Here is a 23389-nt window from a genome sequence, read left to right on the forward strand (position 1 = left end):
TTTTATAATAAACTTAAGGAGAAATACTTTTTAGAAAAAAAATGGATTCTAAAATGTCTATATGTGCTCTAAACTTAATTGAACCATGTTTTTAAATGAAAGTTGCTCTTTTCCATATGTGCAAAACTTGCATAGCAAAAACGTTGTTAATAGTGAAATAAAACTAAAGCTACTGGGTTGGATAATGGTAATTGAAACAGTTAAGTGAATAGCTTAAAGGGGTCTGACTTTCTGTTCAATTTGTACAATGACTGCTTAAGGTAAAGTTGCCTTCTAAATAAACGGAAAGATGCATAGATCCGCGATCTTACAGGCCTGTGGCACTCGTCTGTGCTGGGAAAGATACTGGAATGATTTATAATCTGTAGAATGGATAAAAATTCACCATTAAGGACAGGCATCAGCTCACCAATGGCTTTAAGAGGGACAGATCAATTGAAGATGGTGTTCGACGTGCTTGAAATAAGACTTTCCTTTGAAAGGCCTGTTGCTGGGGTATTTATAGACTTCCAAGGTGCGTTTGGTCATCTGGTGGGAGGGTGCTTAGGAAGCTCAGACAAGATGTTTGAATCTCAGTTCATCAAGGTTTATCTTAAGTGGGGTCATGGTCAGTACCAAGTTTTCTAAGGAAACTCAGATCATTACGAGTTCTACAAATTTCCATTATGGGGCCCTTCAAGTAGAGCTGTTTCGGATGAATTATTAAAAATTCAGTGGGTGGACTGACCTTTATGCCTATGAGGATCTTATTCTTATGCAAATTCGAGAAGTGTCCTAGAACAAAGATTCTAGAGCATATCGGAATGGACGGAATTATGTAAACTGGAGATCTCTCCTCTCAAGACAGACTGATGCTGAAGGGCGAAGTCCAGTATTAAAAGATTACTGCCTAAGACAGGCATAAGATATGTAGGCTTCATGCCTGTGATGAAATACTTCAGCATCGTGTTCAATGAGTGGCTGAGCTTCGTGCCACACGCTGAGTAAACAAAGTTAAATATAACTGATTAAAGAGGACTGTGCTCTGGATTCATTACTATTGTGGATTATTGCGAACACAGAGCGAAATGGAGACAATAAATAATGACAAGTTTAATATTAATTGGAAAACATACATATTAAGTTATATACATACAAAAGCTTTCGGTTAGTTTTACTTTCAGTCAAACGGGCAGTTGAGTGGAATATGAGGACGTGTGCTGCCAGTCATGGCTATGAACTGCGCGATGTGGTGGTTAATTGGTGGATGTTGAAACCTGTGGTAGTAAATCATGTGAATGTTGCCATTCATCAAAATGGTTGATTCGATGATAGTGGACACATCCACTGCTGTTGACCGAGGTATTAGAAAATGCGATTGTAGATAGACTTCAACCAGGCGCGTCGCCGATAGTGGCTGGACCTGTCCACAATCACGACATCGCGGTTTGGGTCAATGTCGTGGTGGGTTGACCAAACGTGTTCGACAATGATCAAGTGTTTATGCTCACTAAGCGAATGGCTTTCGTGTTCCGAAAGACGTTTTCGGAGTGGTCTCCCAATGTAGCAGCTAGTGCAGTCACAGCAAAAGATGCTGTAGACTAGATTACTTTGTAGTAATGTTGGAACCTGTGTTTTCACTTTAGAGAAAAAGGATCGTAACTTTTTGCCTGGGTGTTAGGAGCATTTTATCCCATGTGATTTTAGGATCCTAGAAACCTGTTGTTGTCATATGTTTGGGTAGTATGGGATGAAGGTGCTTACGGTTGAGTCATTACCTTGACTGAGATGCGCACCGAAATGATTAGTCAAGGCGGGTCTTGCGTGGTGTAGCTATCCCACCAATACCATCGACAGGTGTGGCGTACAGACGCATGATTACGTAACTACCAACAGGAACATCCCCGGTAAAAACAAACTAACATCTGGAGCATGTCCACAATCAGTGGAAGCTTTATCGATTCATCCAAGGTCAATACGAAAACAAGTGAAAATCTATACCACTGGCCGATGCAGGAAATTTGCAAAAATCTAATCTTTTGCAAAAGATATGGCAATCAATAATACATATGGAATGGGCCAACCTAAGGGTGGTAGCTTTGCTTATTGGGTTGCCGAGTGGATACACAATGATTTTTATGCGAGTGGAACAGCCGAGCAAAGGATTGCCACTACAAGACCGTTCAGACTATACTACGCCAGAAATGTAGCACATCTGTTTGGTGGAAGAGGTAAAAATTCATTTGCCTCCATTGCACATCAAGCTAGGTTTGATAAAAATTTGAGAGCTATAGACAAAGATTTCGCCGTTTGAGCCAAAAGGTTCCTCGAATCACTGATGAAAAAAAAATAAAGAGTTTGTGGGTCTTCAAGTCAAACGGCTATTTCAAGATATGGAAGCCACTAAAAAATTAAACGCTACAGGCATTTGAAAAGATGATTTCTTTAGGCCATGATAAATCATGAAATGAAATTGAGGATGAGCTAATTTTAATTTAGATTTGGGATGCAACAAGTCGTTAAAGCTTCACTTCTATATCGCCATTTACAATTTACTGAAGTTTAAGAGCGGTCTCCGATGAACATAGTTAAGGGATAAAGTTCTCTAATAGAAAAAGACCAGAGGAAATGGATGACTACTTTTAGTATTTTGGATGACTACAATCTCCCACGGGAGACACCAATGGACGATTATAAAAATCGTCCAAGGCGATAAGTTTTTTTAATTAGACAATTTTTGTAAATATCACGAGGTTAATATTGCTCAATTTGTTACTGTATTTAAAATTTTTAAGAATTTACTAGAAAATGTTTTGAATTTAATCCCTTTCTTGGGAAGCGTTAAAGCAATATGGTTGCACCATTTAAATTCAGCAACTTCAATAACTACAAGAATAACTGAATTTTAACAGGTACCGAAAAAAAGTTTGCCGACCAGTGTCTTTCCATGTGATATAGATTACCAGTTTTCCTAAGTTGTGTTAGGTTCCCCTGGTTCACCTTACGTTTCATAAGCCCAGTCGCTCCGCGTGTTCTGTAGTTCATTCCTATTCTATCCAGGAGAAGCCCAATTCAGTATTTGAAGACTCCCAACCACGAAGCTTTTCTAAATTAGTTGTGGTTTTTCTCTCAAAACACGTATGTCTATACAATTTGTTAGATGTAATGCATGGTCACTGAGGAGTTTATCCTCAGTCCACAAGTTCAGTACGTGCAACAATTTATATATAAATTCTTTAGGAAAAATTATAAAAAGGAGCAAGAGATGTTTGATCAGATCAAACATTAAGTTCACCAAAAAACAGGAATCTCAGTTCTTAAATGTCTAATGACCCGTGAAAGAATTGCGCGCATCAAGCATTACCTTAGATTTAAACACTTGCTCTTCACTTGTAAAGAGCAAGTTTACACATTTACTTTAATTTCTGAAGTCAAAATCTGGACTAGTATTCGGATAAGCACACTTCAAGTGCAAAATGAATTAAGAGACAAGGTATGTTTTTAAAACTATGAAAATGAGGAAAGGTTTTGCAAGTGATGCCAATGAATGTAACACCACTAATACAGAAGTTGTAAAGAAAAGTTTAGAAACAAGATCCAATGAATGATTGAGTACTTCCTTCTGAAAAAGGACAGTTCTAAACGCAAGAACTATGCGCAAACAGTTCAGTAGTGGCATGTGATGAAAGAAAGCAAGTGTATGAGCTTATGTAGCATCAGCCAAAAAAACACACCATTCTCTCCAAATGCCTGTCCGGTTCCTCAAATTTATTCAACCTATCAACTTCCACAACGACAGATGGAAGTTTGTTCCGGCAATTAACCACCTGCTGGCTAAAGGCAAATTTCCGCACGTCTATCCTTTCTTAATTTGAATTTATGCCGCAGGTTCGTAATCTGAACAAGTGGAAAGATCCCATCAGAATTCAGAGTGCTCAACCCATTCAAGGCCTTATACACCTCAATCAGATCACCGCGCAGGTGCCTAGTCTCCAGCCACTGCAATTTTCAGAACTTAAGCCTCTTGGTAAGAGGATCCCTTCATTCCCCTCACCAATCTTGTTGCCCTTCTCTGTACACGCTCAAGCAAATCGACATCCTTCCTAAAATGAGACCTCCAGACCTGTACGCAGTATTCAAGGCGTGGCCTGACCATTGCCTTATACAGAGGGGCAATCAGCTCCCTTTCCCTGCTAGTAAAATTCCTATATCATTCACAAAACCCCCATGACCTGCCCTAGCAGCCTGTCTGCATTGCTCAGAACTTCATATCTGACTGCACAATTACTCCCAGGTCTTTTTCATTTTCTACCGCTTTAAGTGTAGTACAACACAGTTGTGTACGTTTCTCTGGGGTTGCTTCTATCCATATGCAGTACTTCGCATTTGGAAAGGTTAAACTTGAGTTGCCACTTCTTAGCCCATCTGCCCAAATTATCTAGATCCTGTTGGAGTAGCACACTGCCATTAACAACCCTGCTAACCTTTGTATCATCTGCAAACTTCGACGCTGAGCCTGCTATACCTTCATCAGTATCATTGATAAATATACAAAACAGTGGACCAACACCTGTGAGACTTCACTAATAACATTAGTCCACCAAGAGTAGCGCCCATTTATTACCATCCTCTTCCTTCTCCCACTCAACCATCGTTTTATCCATTGTAGCAACTTGCCCTTAATACCATTCTGCTCCAATTTGTACAATAGTCTTCCATGCGCAACAGTGTCAAAAGCTTTCCTGAAATCCAAATATATGATATCAAAATTATTTTTTGCATCCAGTTCCTTTGTAACCACATAATATCCTATCAAATTTGTCAGACAAGACTTAATCTTAACAAATCCATGCTTTTCTGAATTATTGCTGCAGTCTTGTCTAGATCCTGAAATGCATCTTTAACAGTGACTCCATTATTTACCCGGAACAGAAGTTAAACTAACTGGTCTGTAATTACTCGTGTCACCCTTCGATCCCCTTTGTGAATTGGGACACATTTGCACATCTCCAGTCCGTGGGAACCTCCCCTGAGTCCAAGGATGCTCTCATAATTATGGCTAAGGGTTTGCTTAGTTGTTTGCCGCCTCTTTTAATATAACTGGATAGATCCCATCCACCCCAGGTGCCTTATGTTTAACTTCAACAATTTCTCCTCCACTTTGGTCTCAGTTATTACTGAATCATTAAGTATCCTGCTATAATTTGACCAAGTAACCAACACTGGGCTGGATTAACATTATGGGATGTTAAGAGGCAAGTTGCCGAATGCAATGTTGATTTCAGAGATATCAAAATAAAGATTATCCATCTATTTGATTAGAATTGATACTGATGAGAAAGCAAAAAGGTGTGGTAATGCTCCACTTTTCTATGAAGAGGATGAAGGCATTAAATAGTATCAAATAATTGGAAGAGTATTTTCTCCGATGAGAGTTTCTCTATTTACTAATAATGACCTTTTTTGTAGCCATGTGTGGTGATCGCAAAGTAAGCTTAGCGGAGAGCCTGCTAAAGATTGCTATGAACACCAGCTCACATCAGTGAGTTGAACTTTCCAAAAGCATTAATTTCCGCTGTAATTAATGATTTTACTCCATTGCATTAACGAGGGGATATTATTGCAAAATCTACTCCACTTATGGGACACTTCAGATTTCCATTCAATGTTGGAATCATTTCTCCTATCAAATTCAAAATGTTAGTGCAATTGCCAAGAAGTTGAGCGCAGAGCTATTAGTGTACGACTATCATGATTCTCTGAAGGAATCTACAAAATGTGAAATTAGTGTTAAAAGAATAAACATCCATAAATGTTATGTGTACATTTCAATAATGTGCATTGAGGTTAAAGATGTCAGTAAGCGCACTATTACTACTTCAATGAACATCCCGAGATTCTGAACTTCATTGCATTATCTTAATTTAGAACTGAAATTCTGCTCAGTTACTGTAGTATTTATATCCAAAGCGCCAAGGTTTAAACTAGTCTAACCATTCCTAACAGATTTAAAAGATGCAATAAATTTCCTTGTCACTTTCTTTTCAGTTTAGTACAAATACATCTTAAGTGAACTTTATTGTATGACTTAGTTTGGAACGGAAATAGTCTGAAACTGTTTCTCATTGGCATAACACTTGGGGATAAACTGCACAGAGTTTCAATTAATTACTTGGAATAACTGCATTCCCATGATTATTCGTTATGCTAGAAATGCATAGCATAGTATTTCTTGGATAATACAGTAATTTTGCTATCAACTGCGCTGAAGTCTGTTGGGTAATGCTTTTATTCGATCGTTTGGAGAAAAGATTCGAAAGGAAAACTTTATCGATAATTACGCTACATTCAGGTTTCTCAACTTAAATGATTAACTAAAATGTTTCCAGTTGGTGTTGCCGTTATTTATCTCTGATTAAGGTTAGATCGCGCGAGACTGGTGTGACGAGTTAAACTCTTGCTGGTTTTTCACGAAGGCTAAAGTTTAGTTTCGCTGTTATCATACGTTTATTAAGCACGTGTCTCATTTGCTTGTTTGGTAGGAGCAGCAGGGGTTGTTGCACCGTGTTTAAGTGATAGCTGATGTCTTTTTTTCATGCAGATATTATTTAAAAGCCAGCTGCCAGTGTTCGACAGCTTTAACATGCTCCAGTGAGCATGTTTTAGGTTCAAGGAGTTGAAACCTGTTTCAAAAAAGTTCGGCTATTCACAAATTTAGAAAATTTGTTTTATCAATAAATGCAATCCTACGCTGCTTGTCAGGTTCATGGTCATAAGAGTACCATGTTTACATGGATTGGTGTAAGCTACATTTTTAATATTTCCTATTTTGCCAAAACTCTACATATGCATATACAGGGTGTCTCAGAAATATTGGTACAAACGTTTAGGGGAGGAAGGTAACATCTAAAAGGAATGCGAATCGCATGGAAACCCATAACTGGAAACTTCACCGTAAGTCTCTAGACGGTGCTGTTCATCATTCGCGAGGGAAAATTTCTGGTTTACTCATTCAAGCAGTAGTCACCGCACGAAGAGCAGGCATCGATATACGAACTATGAGCTGGCAAACATGCACCTAGTGCATGGATTAAGTGAGGGAAATGGACGAGCCGCTCAACGAATTTATGGAGAACGCTTCCCAGACATGTACCGGACCACCGTTTGTTTGCGCGTGTGCATCAATTTGTGCGATTATGGGTCATTTAATGGAACAGGAGTTCGTTTGAATGCCATCCAGAATAATCCTACTAACAGCACACGAACCGTTGTCTCTGCCTTAGGAGTATCTCGTTGCAGTGTACAGCGAGTATGGCACTACGATTCCTTACACCCCTTTCATCTCCAAAGAATTGAAATACTGTTCCCAAGATCATCTTGCACGTGAGACTTTTGCACAGTGGTTTCTCCAAGAAAGTGTTCAAGACTTGAATTTTCCAGCCTATGTTTTGGTCACGGATGAGGCTTATTTCACTCGGAAAGGCTTATTCAATCAGCACAGTGATCAGGTGTGGGCTCATGACGACCCACGCGGCACAGCATCGCTTCGCAATAAATGTGGGCAGGTATGGTCGGTGACTGCTTAGTCGGCCCATCCTGTTACCATCCCCCATGAACTCCGCTAAATATCGGATTTTTCTTGAAAAATTTCTACCAGGGTTACTTCACAATGTTCCAGCAAATGTGAGACCAATATTTGGTTTCAACATGACAGAGCGGCTGCCCATGACCATTTGAACCATGTTCGTGACCGTTTGAACAGGCGTTTTGGGCATGGATGGATTGGCCGTGGTGCACCCGTTGCCTGGCCCCCACGCTCACCTGATTTATCGAGCCTCGATTTTTTGTGGAGGCCCTGAAATCTATCGTGTATGAATCGCCTGTGGAGACGGGAATGGATTTCGTGGCGAGACTTGTCTGCGCTGCTGCTACTGTCAAAGAAACTCCAGATGTGTTCGACCGTGTCCGCCAATCCATACTGCGTCGGGGTCACGCATGCATGGCGTCACCTTCGAGCATCTGTTGTAACATCATGAAATGCATCCATCTCGTACTCCATTGTTACTTTATGTCAAATGTTTGCCACTAATTACTTGTGGCATTTCTAATTCTTGTGCCTCTGCTACTACTTTACTGCGACGTTTCCTATGCGATTCACATTCCTTTAGATGTTACGTACCTCCCCTAAACGTTTGTGCCAATATTTTTGAGACACCCTGTATATTGAAGGATTTACTCATACGTGGATTAATTAATTTTTTACATGTATATATTTATCGAAGTGATTTTTAAACAGTCTAAAATAGACTTCTTCCCAAAACGGTAATGGCAAATACGTAAAGTACTTTTACAACTTAAACATTCAGAATGCTGCCTGTCATTTTCGCAGTATTATGAAAGAATAGTTGATGCAATAAAGTTGTCCGGGAGCAGCATTAGTAAATCGAAGAGATAAACAAATTCAAAATGTTACTCTCGCTCAGTTGCTATAGTCAGAAATCATGGCAGAATATCAGAACTTGAGACATCGTTAAACCAACCAGTAATGAATGATAGCTATTAGTAGCTAGCCACTGACTAACAGTAGCAGCCATTTAATGGGTTAGTCATCCATTTTAAAGTAAGCAAAAGGAAGAGTAAATTGTCTCGAGTTATTTACAACTGACTGAGATGCTTGAAAACTGGCGATTGCATCAGTATTTCCAGGCTAATTCAAAGCCCCAACAGAATCGAGCACATGAATCGTTGCTGTAAGATAAGACTATACCAAGGTGTAATGATAATCTTTGTACAATATGGAAATAATTGACAAACTAGATTCCTTGATGCAACCAAATTCTCCTTTAGCAGTTGCAGAAATTAACCTATCCATCCAAACCGGACTTAATTGTAACAGTGTTACAAAACGTAAAAACATTGAGCAGTGTCAGTCAAGTTGGGCGATATTAACTCTACAGTTACTCAAATGCAGACATTAAGAATGAATGTCTCAGCCCTTCAACATCAGTACATCCAGGAGTCTCCGCACAATAACTTGCCGGTGATTCAGAAATCTAGCCGACAGCATTGCACTATTTCTGTACACAAAAGGATGCCACCAACCAGACCGAAGATGGTATCCAGCAGACTCCCTTGCTGCAGGTTGTAGCTTACAAAGAGAACAGAATAAATCTCCTGTTACGCAACTTGTCAACTTCTGATAGAGGCAAACATTCCATTAACAAAAATGTTTCAGAACTGGAGAAGTCTCCTCTTACATCAGGTGGGTGTGGCCGAAGAAATAGTCCGCGCAAAAGGAGATTGTGGAATGGTTGAGTGAGTCTGTAGAAAGGAAGCTCATGTTAAAAAAGTATGTTTAGTATAATTAAAAGCTTATACCAAAGGATTTGCAAAATACTGAAAAATTATCATTTTAAACCAATTGAACTCAACAGCGAGGTTAGTCGAAGACCAACTAACATGTTTAGTTGGAAAAATTCCGGCAACGCCTGGAAAGCAAATGCAAAAGGATGTTATTTATACCAACTTGCAAATATTCTGAATAGTGATTTTTGTATATAATGTTGTTGAATCTAATATTTTGGAGTGAACGGACTGAAGGACAGACCGCAATGTGAGAGTTAAAAATAAACTATCATATCCAAGCATGTTGCATTAGAGAGTCGCTCACACGTTAATCTTGTTAATGCGATTTTCAGTTTGACTGGAATTCATCAATATGAATTAATTATGGTCTCATCTAAGCTCCAACCCTTTTAAAAATAACTACGTTAACCTAAAAATGACCATACTTTGTCAACACGGGATACAAGTTATGGTATTTCACTATTTCTATTATCTTAATTTTCCAATTAAAAGTATTTGTATATATTTGAAGAAATTTTATTAAAGGCGTAGTGAAAATAAGTTAGAACTAATTTAAAGGATCAAAATATCAATTAAATATAACCACATTTCAAAGATAAGCGAACTTAGATATGAAGCATCGATCAACAGGATTAGTCAGTTGCTGTCGAATATGAAGAAATACATTCACGATCATGGCGATTACCTTCTGGTGGGCTTTCACTCAAAAAGGTCAAAGGTAAAAAGATTGAGCTCAGAACTGCCATTCAGCTTTTCTCCAACATTTAGTTGGAATTTTTTAATATTTTAAAATGAGATAACGTAAACATTAAATGGAAGTTAAAAGAATAGCGTAAATAACTGAAGTCTTGTTGCACAAAGTAGAAACGCATGTTGAAAAATGCGCGCAATCAAATAAGTCGTTTAAAGAAAGATCTTTTACCCAAAAGAAGCAAGATCTTCAGCAGATTCGAGCAAAACATCCTAACAAAGTTCGTCATTATCGAATGTTATTATTGTGAAAAACAGTTACCAATCTTAGACAAACGCAAATTTTTAGTACCTGACCATATTGCAGTTAGAGAATTGGTAAAAATGATCAGAAGGTTACAACTTCATCCAAACCAATCTTTCTTTTGGTAAATCAAAATAGCATGGCACCTGTTTCAATGAAATTAGGAGAGCTTTATGAAAGAGATGGATTTTTGTACAAAGTACATGCTTCTCAAGAAGTGTTTGGTTGATTATTTATGGGAATTGTTTGATATCATCTCATTGGTTTATGAAATTTGTAGAAAGTTCATTTTCACACTTTGGAAAGTGACTACATGTTTTAAGTGATCTGACTTATTAATGATGCAAATTAAGGTTTTTTAACTTAGGAGGTATGCATAAACTTAATTTGTTTAGTCTTATATTATTCATTGTAATTGTTCCACGCTGAAAAGCATTTAGGAAATATGGCAGCAGGAACTGCCTTTTGAAAGTCATGTGAAATAAAGAAAAAAATAGGGAAAATTACTTGAAAAAAATTCGGACGTTGATAAGCTGTACGCGTCGCGTGAAATTTATAAACTTAAGACGTTGGTTGGTTAATTAAGAATAAATATCAATAGAGAAACCGAAGAATTGTCAAAAAGTAGTCTTAAAGCCAAGTTGACACAATCCTCATGTTTTAAGGTACACTTTTGCCCTTCTGGAAAGGCAGATTTCCCTAGGAGTCCCTCAAATACTTGAACTCAAGGCAAACGACGAAATATTCCCACGCAACCCGGTAGACCCAAAGCGAACGAAGTTAGTACATATCCCACAAATTCTCTACCCTTTAAAGGAAGGAAACGCTTATTTCCATGTTACTTTGTAGATTTTTACTAGGAATCTACTCATACTTCACACAAGACAAACGCACAGATTGCGTTCATTATGGTTGGAGTTACTTTCTGTACTGATCCATCTGCCAACTATTACGTAAATATGGCTTCCCTGCAGATTACGGATGCTGCATGAGCAGCAGTAAAGCTGCTTGTTGAATCTGCTGGCTCCGAACTCCATTTACTTAGATGGAGTTTTTGAAAAAAGTTTTTGCTGTACGTGCCTTCGCTATGACTTAACAAAATACTTAGTTGATGTATTGCTGAAAAATAGCAGGGCATTTGTAATGCTGTTTCACCCCACGCCCATCTTTTGGACCAGTAGAGAAATAAACTCATATCCTTCATTTAGACAGTACTTCAAGAGGAAAGTTTTGTGAAATGAAATGGTTTCATTTCAGTCTAGCACAATACGGCTAGACCAGCATGCTGACATGGAATGCTTTGCGAAGGAAGCATGTTAACTTGTAGACTAACATCGCCGGTTATCTGCCCATATCACCGACAGTGATAAAGGACTACCGATGTTGCAAAAGGTTAACCTGCCTGAGCTGTGTTGGACAGAATTTTCAGATCTGGAAATAAATTCAATTCTGAGAGAAATAATCAAAGCTTTCTATGGGTACTCCTTATAAAGATGCCTTGCTTCCAAAAAGACCACGTAAATGAAAGCCTGTGGCGAATACAGCGAGTTTTGCAAAGAATCAGGTTTTCGAACAGAGTCAGTGTTGTTTAAAGGAAAGATTAACCCTGAAATAAGTTGTATCGCACTTGGCATACAAATGAAAGTATTTTTAGTTTTCTACTACAAATGATTTGATGTATATAGCTACTTTTGGAAGTACAGCAGGTGGGTACATGAGCCTAACATCCAAAAGGATGTTAGATGCAGGTCCAAAAGAATAACGAAATTGTTCCGTTATTCCTTTGGACCTGCTTGGTAAAGCAAAGTTCAATTGCTTAGAGCAATTGATTTTATTTGAATGCATCAATTCTTCGGAATATCTAGTTAGATTGGTTACCCAATGGAACAATAGTATGCCTAGCCTACTATTTTAGTGTCTGGAAAGGACAAAGGAGAATACCGTGAAAACATTAAGCTATAGCTAAATTTAATGAAATAACGCTTCTATAAATTTATTGAAATTGATTTAAGATTCCAGAACCATTAGAAGTCATCGCACTAAAGCTCCTTGCCAACTAATGAACGGAGTTTAGCTACAAATCTTGTCTGTTCTCATTGGTGAGACTACCAAAAAGAATTGTCCGATCCTTCTTACTGAAATTTCTTGTAGAAATGGCATTCTCTATTTACTTGCCATTATGTAAATCATATGCTGTATTATCAATAGCAAAATAGGACTTTCCCAACAGAAGTTACCGTACTCCTTTCAAGGAATTTTTCCTATGGGTTTAATTGCAGTTAATATCCGTATGAACATAATTGTGCTGGTTGCCAAACTGGTTCATAATTCTGGAAGTAGTTGGGTTAAGCTGAGTACAAATGTAAAACTATCGTAGTTACAGGATACAGAAGTAAAACAATGTAAATATTTATATTAGTAACGGCTTTCAGGTAATGAAATGCTTGTTTCAGTATTAATCTGCTGATCTCTAAAGCAGTTTAGTGTGGAAGCAGCGAAACCTATAAAAACATTGCCCACGAAGATTTCTTGAATCTTCATGTAAATCGACTATTTTACTATCGTGAAACGCATCTGTATGGACCAAGTCTGATAAGTTGAGTACAATTTGTAGTTCCTTAAAAGTAATCAGATCATTAAGTCAGAAGAATTCAGGTAGTTTGGCGTGGCAAAGCAAACTCATAGAAGTCAATGAGAAAGCTACTGTGAAGTAAAGTAACGAGTGATGCAACAGGCAAATAACATTTACAGATTGCCGAGAATTGCTCAACGTTTAAACATATCGTTGTTCTGAGGTGGAACAAAATAAGTATTTGATGAAGCACTCACGAAGATTCTTTCCTCAAAAGCAACGCAAAAGTCATTTTAAATTTGGGAAACTCCTCTGAAAGAGGCATTCTGAAACCTTGGTTTCTAAAACCCTTACGTTGTTTCTTAACCTCCATGATAAAAAGCTTATTTTTTACTTTTGTTGGTTCAAGGAATCTTTATTGCAACAGATGATTTACATCTGTGGTAGTTGCAACTGCCCGTCACGGCAGTTGCCAAGCGTTAACAATATACTATAAAGTCAAGGTTGCCTCAAACTAAAAAACGTGCTAGAAAATGAAATAAAATTTAGTATATTATTAGTATATGGTGCAAGGAAGTATCACCCACAAAAAAAATAAAGTTAACATGAGAGATACAGAAGGAAGAAATCACCAAGAAAGAATATCCAGCTCAGGACCCTGGGTTTGCTAAGTCCATACTCACCAAATGTGAGCCCTGGGGGATTATAATAGAAAACATTAAGTGATGCGCTTCCGGTGATGTCAAGTACAAGCATCTTGACATCTGCCAGATTGAGGTAGGATAATGGATATCTCTCTACTTTGGAGAGTGAACATTTGGATAAATATCTTGACGACGTAGTTAAAGGATAATAAATTGAAATTGTGGCTGTTCTACGTGAAACGTTGTTCTGTGCTCAAAATGTGCAAGCCAATAAGGATACAGCACAATTGCATCCCAAGGACAATCTAGAAAGATTCAGATTGAATAAGTAAACACGAGTATTTAATCCGATTTCTTGGTGATACGTTCGTCACTCTAGCACTGACGGGAAGTGTTTATAATTAAACAGTTGTGGTTGCTAACCAGAGTTCACGGATAGATGCATTTCTAATCAAAGGGGAAGATTGGGCTGGTTTATAGCGGAGATTACACAACTACTCTTAGAAGAGAAGTCATTAATGTTCCATCATTTCACCCAAAGTTAATGCGAGTGGAATATTGCCACTCGCTTTTATTTGTAAATTGCGGAGAAATAGGGCCAAAGATATCACTTCAGTTAAACTAACTTATCTAAAGTTCATTTAATTTAAAACATGGCTTAAAATCATGTATAAACTATATGCGTGCATGTTCTTTACCAAGAATTACTTGCACTCCCATTTGTAGCAAACATGGGGGCACACATGACAGGTGCCATTCTCTAATATCTGGAAAACGTTTGTTTCCAAAACTACTTGAAATTTCACTTTTTAAGTACTGGAATACTTTTTTAAATACAAACTCAATTGAAACTTATTGGATTTAATTTTCGAAAAGAAATTTGAGAATTAAGCATTTTAAAAAAGTATTTAGTTTAAGACTGAAAAATGCCGATATTAGCATTTATGTACATTAGTGTTTAAATATTAAAACATTTAAATTATTTGAATGTTTATCATTCGATACTATTAAGTAGTCAGATTTCAAATCTTGTTTTCCCCAAAGAAAAATCGAAATGCTTATTGAACTAGCAACTTTCAAAAACAATGAGAGCAACTCAATGAGAGCAAATAAGAGCAACACTACTTATTTTAGCAGTGAAAATAAAGTAATACTTGTAGCAATGGGTCCAATTATGGAAGACATGGAAAATCCTTCATTGAGGGTGTACGTTTACAAAAAGTACCTCCTCCTTTAGGAAAGGATCAAAAGCTTGATTTGAGAAGTATAAACTTGAAACTATACGAACAGTCTGCGCTTGTCTGATAAGATCATTAAGCGTAAGCCATAGTTTCAGATATGGAAGCTATCCCGTTATTTGGGTGATTGTTAAGCAACTGTTAACAAAATAACCAAACTATTACATTCAAACTTCAAATAACCCCCTGCTATCTGAAGCTTTCGGTCAAACAAAGGGAACTTAAAATTAACATTCCTTCCCAATCATCTGAAGTTAGATCTTCACTGGCAAAGTGAAATCAGTATATATTGTGATATTTTGACTTATCAGTGCTATATTCAATCCTCATGACATGAAAGTAGCCAAATCTAAAAGATGTGGTCTCATCTGCAAGCTAATGTAGAAAGGATGCTTGTATAAATCAGTGATTGAGGCTGTACCTCAACCTAGATTACATGCGAATGAAACAGAATCCAGAGTACTCAGAGGAGTAATGGACTTGCCGAACACAGGAGTTGGGCCAAGTGAAATAAGCAAGCAGATCTCAGATGTAGAAACCAATACAAGCTCTCTCCAATGTCACGGTACAAATAGTTAAATTTCCATACAGAGTTGCTTCCTACTCTGAGTAGGAAGTGGTACAGAAATCCGCACGTTATGAAAAAGATGAAATCGTGGAAGTCATCGCGAGGAAGTTTCCTTAAAGTTGGCTCTAGAGAAATTTTCACGTCTATAGTCAGTTCGCTAAAATTCAGATTCCTTACAAACCAAACAAGCCTTGAAACATTTAGACCTCGTGTGCATTTGTTTCTTACTCTGGTTCAGGCGCTCCCATATGAGGAATAAGATGGACAACTTCGGAACCTCCTTGAGCTCGTTTGCATTGGAAAGATGGTCCCTTATATGTGGATCAAGTTTAGCTAACATTACAATTGCTTTAAAAAAGCACCATTATTGGGAATATACAATTCACTTCAGAAATCGCGAAGTGCAAGAGACTGGCGGCTAGCTGTAGCAAATTATGCAAGAAAGGAAGCTTACACAGTATCAACTGGGGAGAAGTACCCTTACTGAAATCTAAAGAAAGTCCTCTTTACACACCGCAGGATTACTACTTAAGTTTAAATTCTTGTAGTATTTTACTATAGTCAAATAGTTTTCTTGACAGGCTCAGCTCTCTTATTTCGTGGATAAGATTAGAGAAAGCAACTGAACCTAGAAGAATTTGTTTCTCAATAACAATTTGGTATATAAGCGGTAGCAGACTAGACGACAGCCACCCAAAGAGGTCATTCTTTGATGACCTATGGCAGCGTCCAAATTATTTGATAAAGTTGATCCTTTTCTCCATACCTTGGATGCAACATGCTCGATATTGGAGTTCAGAAGGGAACTTATTGTGAAAGGATTCAACAATCGAATTAAGTGAGTAATTCATTTTACTAACTCATTTTACATCGTAATGAGTGAATAGTAATAATAATTCAATCTTTCACAGACGGTACGACTTTCAGCTATTAAGACAGTGAAGGGATCTAGTCTTCGTTATCAAATCTTGGTTTAAAGACTTAACATTAAATGTAGATACCGGTAGTGGGAAAGTGTCTTCCTCGGCATATTCCCAGGGTGCACTGTGGAAATAAATATAACATTATTCAGCTAACATTTCAGGATTGTTACAATATCCAAGTTGGTTGCAGTAATTTTCTTAAAGGTTAAAAAAGATTTAAGAGATTTTTTGCAGACGCAAAGAGCTTCCTTGCATCACTTAGCCATAATACTATTTTGACATGCGAAAGACCAAAAAAATAAGCCATTTTATCTTCAGAATTCCTAAAACGGAATGCTGATAATGAGCTTAAATTTATTTATACTTCATAAACTTGAAAGTAATTTAAATAAAACAAGTTTTCAAACTTAACCACTTATTAAAGGTGATTTAATACTTCCAAATCCTGTAAGACGTGTTTAATTTTAATTTTCTTAATCTGTTTTCCGAAGTGACATCCAGGAACCGTAAATTCAGTGGAAGTTAGGACTTAATACATATTTATCTGAAAACGAATGTTGAAGATTCTTGCACATAACCTTATTCTGCCTGTGGTTTATCGTGTACGTCTATACAAATGTGTTAACGGAAAATTTATTTTATACCCTCAAACCAAGGCTGTTACGGACCTAATTGAAAACGACACTAAGAATTCGTTCAATCTCCGACCAGAACTGAACCGACCTTACCCCCACAAAACTGGGAACTTACTGAAAATAGGTATAAATTTATAGATGTTGACTGAGTTTAACAAGAGTTAAAAATGCCGAAGCTGTAGATTCAGGTTTTGATATTATTGAACAACCTAAAGACCAAAGCCAAGGTCCCTTTAAATATCTCGCAGGTGTCATTGATACCTACTGAGGAGGAACACAGGTGGGCGCAATTGATGGCAAGGGAAAGCCAAGAGTTCCCCTTTCTGACTGAGAGGGAGTCTCAGGAGAGAGAGAGAGAGAGAGATTCGTGGTTTTTAATGGCTGATACTACTAGCTTTCCACCAACTAAGTGGCCAGGTGAATAGCCAAAGCACTACTCATGACAATTCACTTCTCTTGTCATAAGTGCTTTTCGCACCGATTACTAACGCAGTTTAATGGGAAACCGCGAGAGCAGCATGACACAGAATGCTGTAATTCTTGTCTAGCAAACCAGCCTAAGGAGTACATGCAAATTACAAATATACTGACACCACAGCCTTAAATGCCTTGACACATTCCTTTGCAGAATGTTATTCTTGCAATATATGAAAGTTATTATATTTAGCAATTAAATGCAATATACACTAGAAATTGATTAAATGAATGCGAAGAGTTGCACAGATAATAAACTAATAAACGCAGTAGGTGTCACGTTGACTTAACGGTTAATTCACTACATTTTTGAAAGATTTGTTATTAGTCAAATAAAACATTCCTGAAATATAACGAATACAGAAATCATTGTTATTAACAGTTCTTTCAGTTGAGAATCAAAGAAACTAATATGCTAAAATTATTTTTCATGTGCTCCGCTTAAAGTGAACTACATTCAAAGAATGAATGGTTCTTTGCAATGCATCCAAGTTTCCTTGAGGCTTGTGTAGCAAAACGTGAAGGTAAAGGGTGGATGTTTACAGGTAAACGCCAATAAATCTTTATTATAGAGATTAATTGTAAGCCCACCTGGGAATCTGCTAAATGATCGGATACTGTTTGTCCCTTTCTTAAAAGGGATTGGAATAGTTTTAAACAATTATGTTTCTTTTCAGACTAAAAGGGCATCCAAACCACAGAAATTAAAACAAATGTGAAGACCAATAGAAAGCAAGCTCAACTAAATTATTCGCAAGACAACGTCCAAATTTAAAGCTGACGGTTGAATGAACTGTAAATTAGCATTCCTTCACACTAATAATAAAGAAAAAACTGCATATTAATAACAGCAATCTTATTCAAATTATATTTGCAATTCTTCTGGCTCCACATCAAGACTTGTAACGTAGTTACTTCCTCCTCTATCCATGGAGTTATGACGGGTAGCGCATTGTCCAACACGGTTGAAGACAACCGAAGGGGTGAACTGGAAACTCCAGCGAAGACATGACAGCTTCACTAGTTGTCAAGTAATTAGGATGAATAGAAACAAATCACACGTTAGTTCAAGTATAAAATTGTGGCTGCACTGTAAAAAGTTGGCTAGAACGCACAATAGAAACCGGCCCCACTTCATATAGCAAAAATCGGGATGGAAGGGTATGATGTACTGAAGGACGGTTTATAAAACGAATTTTCCCCCTCATGTACATAACTGAACAGCGGTTAGAAACTGGCAATTGTTCCTGCTGTTTTGAATGACATACCTCGTGGCACAATGATGCTGGATATTTTTAACTTGCAAATGCACTCCACGGAAGGACATTTGTACATACATGCGTTAGCGAAGAAAACGCAACGATCTGTGGACAGCGGAATGAAGAAATATGCTAAAAGGTTTATGCTTCGCAAAATGTTCTTTCCTCCATTCGCACTTAATGGACTCAATCAGCGACTCCTGAAAAGTCACAGCAAGGTCTGATCACGATATGCAAAATGAAGAAAATAAATTTCTCCTCAAGTGAGGAGAAAAAAAACACCGGTGGTAGGATTTCCCAGATGTAACAGTGCTGACACATAAAAAAAAGAGAAACATTCAACTACTGAAATCTTTTGTTCTTCAAAGAGAAAGATCTAGAACTGTGCGGGAATAGCGTTAGAGATGAGCTTGTCAGCGTTAACTACAAATCATGTATTCAGCTCCAATTCCATTCATACCTGCTATCAACTTTGAAGAAATGGTTAGATACTTTCCACGCCAACGAAGAGTTCAGACGGCCAACAAAATCCACATGTACAGTAGCATACTTACCGTAACTTTCTTTCTCTAACTGCTAACATCTGAGTATGCCTTTTATAAAGGTTATTTTCAACTACATAAATGCATCACGATGACCTAAAGCGACATCTAGAGACATTCAAAACACCAGAAATTTTAAAGGATTAAAAAATACGAGCAGAAGAAAAAACAGATCCGTAGCGAAAAAGTGATATCAGCGAACTAGTCCTCCTCCTCCCACCTCTTGGTCGTCACTGAATCGTGATTTCGTGAGCACAAGGTACGAGTATAGAAACTCAACAATAAAGCTTTCCGTATGAAAATTTATTTTGAAATTTTTTTGAAAGTAAGACGTCGGTATATTATATCTGTAGATGAACTTGGATATGAACTCGCGCTCAGGTTACATGTTTGTGGATATGTAATTGTGTAAAACTCCTCTGATAGGAAATGGCCTGGGACCGAATTGCGAAGTGACAGTCTTTCTATTGTTATGAAATTCGGATATTTGAGTTCTTATTTGATTTATAAATGTATGTAGAGGGCGGGAATTGGCTTGGAGGGCTGTCATTGCACTCAAAGAGTCTGTATAGATTATAGACTTCGAAGTAAAATCATTAACAAATAAGGTCAAACCCATCTTAATGGCATTGAATTCTGCACCGAAAACGCTGCAATCTTGTGGTAACGACACACTGTTGATGATAACAACAACAAAAGTGACAAAGCAGCTCCCACAGCTGTGACACTTTTGGAGCCGTCAGTTTAAATTTGCAGGGTGTCCGCATTTGCCACGGAGTGAACTGCATGTAGTTTATGAATGGTTTGATTGTTCAGGGAGCGTTTCCACCAACGTTGGAGGTAGTCATCACATGAAGGTATACACTTTCCCTGGAGGTTGTACAATTTCTCTTGATGTGAATTGGTCAAATGCATATTCCACTGCTGAATCAGTTTTCGTAGACGGATTCCTGTAGGTTTGTTTTCAATAGGCTTATTTCTATAAAGGTTTATCCATTAAAGATCATAGAGGTATGATCAGATAGGATGAGATGGAAGGCCAAATTTTTTAACTGTATAATTGAGAAGAAGCATCTTTCTTCGAAGATGGAGTAGAAGTTCATTGGCCCCTATATATAAGCTTAGGACCGGCGAAGACCTGAACGCCTCGAAAGTAATCCTGAGAGTGCACTATATTGCATTGTGTTGAGTCAGGCTAACAGAATCTTTCGGGCAGAGTCATAAATAGGAGCACCATAATCTAATCTAATATGATTAAGACCCGGTATCGGTGGAGTAGAGTATACCATTCTCTTAGCATCTTACCCTGAAAATCGCCGCGAGTTGCATTACAATTTTTTTTTTTACATAGGCCCTAGCCACTGAAATCTCAGGAAACTAGGTGGCAGGGCCTGCCAGAGTAAAGCTTCATACTACTGTGTATCTGGTCTGCCTCCACGGGGCCAAGTGTGGGCAACGCTGGGCCTCAGTAGGGGTCCAGCGCTAAATGACCAGATGAACAACGATACATAACATTACACTTATCAAAATCCATACACTTTTAAATCTTTGGCCTTCCCAGTGAACTGGTACACCTACAATGAAAGCAACGCGGAGATGGGGGAAACCCCTGGTGCCGTTAGACATCAATACACTTTACACCATAAAGGTTTTCTTCAACCTTCCATGTACTCAGAGGCATGAGGGAAGGGGAGCAGAGGGAATGATCAATGACAGTAAATGTATGGATAGCCGTGTGGAAAAAGGTGTTAGATTCCACATTTAGAAGGGCCAGATCATTGTTTTCAAGCAATCGCTCGATAATCCGACCTCTTCTGTTGATGTCACAACTACCCCACAGCGGCTTATGCCCATTGAAATCCCCTAATAATAGGAAAGGTGGTGGCAGTTGCTTAATGAGATCATCAAGGTGTGCCTGGGCGGTGTCGTTCGCAGGTGACAAATAAATGGAGCAAACAGTTAAAAGAAATCCTACTGTAAGACGAACTGCAACAGCCTCTAGATTAGTGGTAAGAAGCACAGCTTGAAAGGGGTTGTGGTTACTCACAAGGATAACGACTCCTCCGTGGGCAGGTCCATCCACAGCTCTGTCTCTGCGAATAACTGAGCAGTTACGTAAGTAAGGGTCTTCATTTTCCTTTAAATACGTCTCCTGTAAGCAAAAGCAAGTTGGTTCATGCTTACTCAGGAGAGCCTTGATGTCATCTCTATTGCTAAGAAATCCACGGCAATTCCATTGGAGAAATTTAAATATACCCATTATTTTGATTTACTGGGTCCGTCTGATGGTTTCCGAAGGGCTGAGGGCTTCATTTTCTCATTCCTAGGTTTATCTCTCTTGGGAAAGACTGGAAATTGACCTGTATCCATTTCTTGTTATTCTTCTTTCGTAAGAGTTCCTGGACAGACTCGTCCTGTACCTCCTTATCTTCGACCTCCATTGTCTCTTGGATTGTAGATGCCTGTTCCCCTTTCATCGAAGTTTCTTTATTACTCTGTTCTGGAAGTGGTGGATTTATAGTAGGTATGGATATAGCAGTGGCGGCTGACTGTGATTTTTGGGTGAGCTTTTGGGAAATTAATAAATAGTGCGCAATGGGGGAAAATGACTCCCTTGGTGGAATACTCATATCAGTCTGAGTACCAATGGTAGGTTTCCCAGAGGCTTTCTCGGCGTATGAGGGCTTGGCACTATTTATAGGTTGGATGAGTTTTCTGGCCTCCTGATAGGAGATGTTTAGCTCTGTTTTTATACAGAGCTAAACATCTAAAGAACAGAGTAATAAAGTTTCTTTATTACTCTGTTCTGGAAGTGGTGGAGTTATAGTAGGTACGGATATAGCAGTGGCGGCTGACTGTGATTTTTGCGTGGGCTTTTGGGAAATTAATAAATAGTGCGCAATGGGGGAAAATGACTCCCTTGGTGGAATACTCAAATCAGTCTGAGTACCAATGGTAGGTTTCCCAGAGGCTTTCTCGGCGTATGAGGGCTTGGCGCTATTTATAGGTTGGATGCGTTTTCTGGCCTCCTGATAGGAGATGTTTAGCTCTGTTTTTAGTTTCTGAATTTCCTTCTCATCTTTCCACCGCCGGCATCGATATTCATCCCATCCTTCCGCATCGATATTCTTTTGACAGCCGTCACTCCTTGGTTTTCAATTTTAGAGCAGATCTCTTCTTCAGAAATATGAAGAAGATCCCACTCTGATATGACACCGCGTGAGAAATTTAAGGTTATATGGGGGGGTAACGATGATGGGTAATCGCCCTAACGATGTGGCTTTCAATAGTTGCTGTGCATGTTTTTGGCTTGCAGCCTCAACTAAAATGTCTCCAGAACGTAGCCTTTTTACAGATTTTGGAGATCCTCTCAAGCCTTCTAATCCTTTCTGGATGAAAAAGGGTGACGTTTTCCCGAGTGCCTGCTCTCTGGTGGAATGGAGAATGAGGAAGAGCGGTGTCACAGATGGTGATGTATCTTCAGTTCTGGCTCTTTTTGCAGAGGTGTTTTCTCTGGTTTCGTCTCGATTAGGTAGGCGCCTTGTTGGGGCCGCAGAAGAATTTGAATTTATAATACTCATAGGAGTAAAATAAAAATTTCCCATGCCCTAAGTACCTCACCCACTACGGAACCCTACGAGAGGACGCCCACTCGTGAACTAGCAGGTACTGCGTACACGAATGGGACGCCATGTTAGCTTAGAGGCACCATACCCACGTTTCCAATAAACCTTGATCCCATCCCAGGACCAAAGGGAGGGAGACTTATTGGAACGCAGTTGACCCTAGCAGTAAGAACCACCCGCCGATTGATCCCAGTCGGGCCGGTCCGGGACCACCCATCTTCTCGAAACAGGGGCCAAAGTGGTGTTTAAGGCTGGGCCCTTCGACCACCAGGATCCCCCTTTCCGAATTCCACGGGTCGCGGCGCACGGCTGCACACGCCGGATTCCAAAGATGTAACCCTGGAACCAAGGTATGGGCGTTAGATCCCAGTGATGCTAATCTGGAAGCCCAGCAGCATCAGTGGGAGGTCCCCGCACCACGTACAGGTGCCCACGTCGAGGGGCTGGAAATAACGTGGTTGAGTATATCGACAGGCCTATAACAGAGGTTGCGCCTGTTGGAAAATGGACAGAAGTGTGGGAGCCTGTTTTAAGTAGTGTGAGATTAGGCTTTACAAGAAAGGCCTCTA

At 38.7% G+C, this 23389-nt stretch overlaps 1 pseudogene; it reads left to right on the forward strand.

The window, feature by feature from the left end:
• The first annotated feature begins 369 nt into the window (after positions 1–369).
• LOC150088516 (microtubule-associated protein 1 light chain 3 alpha pseudogene) lies at positions 370–10568 on the forward strand (annotated as a pseudogene).
• The last annotated feature ends 12821 nt before the right edge of the window (positions 10569–23389 follow it).

This window comes from Mastigoproctus giganteus, chromosome 3 (genome assembly GCF_048544385.1).
Source record: "Mastigoproctus giganteus isolate SK-2022 chromosome 3, ASM4854438v1, whole genome shotgun sequence".
Taxonomy (NCBI): Eukaryota; Metazoa; Arthropoda; class Arachnida; order Uropygi; family Thelyphonidae; genus Mastigoproctus; species Mastigoproctus giganteus.